Genomic DNA, 1,877 nt, shown 5'->3' with positions numbered 1-1,877 from the left:
ATCATTCCAAAGCTAGCACCTGGGAATAATTCAGTTGGCACTAGTGTATCATTTTCTTTTCATTAAAAAGAGGTAGGGTGGAATTTTATATATCAAAGCAGAATTTTCATGTTTCACAATTTTGTTGCTAGAGAGGTCTCAAAATTTCTTGAACTCTTTTGAGAAGTTCCCTGAATGTGTGCATTTTTGTAAACAGCAGCAAAACACCAAAACAATTCTATTGCTTAAAAGTTGCTACTCCTGCATGTGCTTTCAGAATACTAGATGTAAAACACCAATACAACAATGACAATAGTATGCTAATTTGTGCCATTAATGGGAATTTGTGTTATTCTGAGGAAGGGACAAATTGCTTTCTTTAGAACATCCAAGGCATGATACCTACAACATTCTGGGCAAATATTCATTGAGGTTTGGGGATAAAAATTTTTAAAATGCCAATAAGGAAGAGACAAGAGCCTTATATTTAGTATTCTCAAGGCATGCTTCAGGTAGTCCAACAATGATTTTGGTAACTAGCTGTTCACATGCACACACACAGACTTCAGTGATTTATAAAAAACTACATGTGTTACTTTAGAAAAATGAATACAATATTATCACTACAGACTCTGATTGCTCAGTCCATACATAACAAAGAGTTGCCTTCTAAGAGGAGTCTCTGAACTAATTCATATCAGGCTGAAAACCTAAGGCAGGTTAAATAAAGGCTGAATTGTTGCACAAAGGAACATTTACTCATCAGATCCCACTGATCTCTTCTGTGCCCATTTTCTGAGCTTCTTGGTGAAGCTCTATTGATCTGATTCAAAGTTTCCTGAAGAATCCAACATCATATCAATATCATTCTAATTTGATATACCTATTTCTACTTTCTGTAGTAGTCTCTTGTGCTTTCTAGATTCTAGGAATTGATAAAGGCCAGAAATAATGAAGAGTTCAAGACTGGCAAGGAACATTATATATATATATGTATTATATGTATATATATATATGTATTATATTATATATATATATGTATATGTATATATATATATATGGACTGTTTCTACACCTAACCCATGCTCTTTTCACTAACTGTAGATGTTTGATTACAGACAACATATTGGAGTATGCTGCCATTCAAATCTTTGTAGTTCAGATGGATGACTAGACCAAAAGGTTGACTACCTGTGGACTCTGCAGGAATGAAGGAGAACTCAAAAGCTGTCTCTCTGTGAGGTGGCATGACCATGTTCTAAGGAAGAACTATGAAATTCTGGTAGTCCTGAGAATAATAGAATGAGGCATCTAGGGATTCAACAATAAGTCTTCTGTACCCTTGTTTGTAAAGCTTATCAGGAACTTCATGATATTTTCTACTGGAAAATCTTCTCCTTTCCAAATAAGCTAGTTGTATCTGTACTAGATGCTTTAGATCCACTAGATACATCTTTATCTTCTACCAAACTGTGGGCTCACCTTCGGCCACTTCAGCTTCATCATCTTAATCTTCAATTATTGAATCTTCCATGGTTTCTTCATCCTTTATAAGATTTTGCCCCACCCCTAATGAGACTCCAGAGCTACCTCTGAGCAAGAGGGTGGCAGGGAACACAAGGGAGAGATGCAGAAGGAATCTCAAAGTTTTGTAGAATTTGAGAGAAGTTCAATTATTTGAGTATAGAGAGGCCAGGACTCAGGAATGATTTTGAGAAGGAAAAATGGTTTATTGACGGCCGGCCGGACTCGGGAACTTCTGTTTGAATCCCGAGCCCCGAACAAGATTTTCAAACGTCTTTTATACAGAGAGGAAAGGTCAAATGGTCCCTTTGTTTCAGTTCTCAATAGGCTTCAATTAGCATATATATCTTCCACATCTTAGGTAAGCTTTTAGC

The 1,877-nt window shown here is 36.2% G+C and overlaps 1 pseudogene; it reads right to left on the bottom strand.

The window, feature by feature from the left end:
• Positions 1–734: 734 nt before the first annotated feature.
• Positions 735–1,624, bottom strand: LOC131280257 (translocon-associated protein subunit alpha-like; annotated as a pseudogene).
• Positions 1,625–1,877: the final 253 nt, after the last annotated feature.

The sequence above is a fragment of the Dasypus novemcinctus genome, chromosome 2, assembly GCF_030445035.2.
Source record: "Dasypus novemcinctus isolate mDasNov1 chromosome 2, mDasNov1.1.hap2, whole genome shotgun sequence".
Lineage (NCBI taxonomy): Eukaryota > Metazoa > Chordata > Mammalia > Cingulata > Dasypodidae > Dasypus > Dasypus novemcinctus.
Note: the sequence above shows the minus strand (reverse complement) of the source record. Positions and strands in the feature narration are given on the sequence as shown.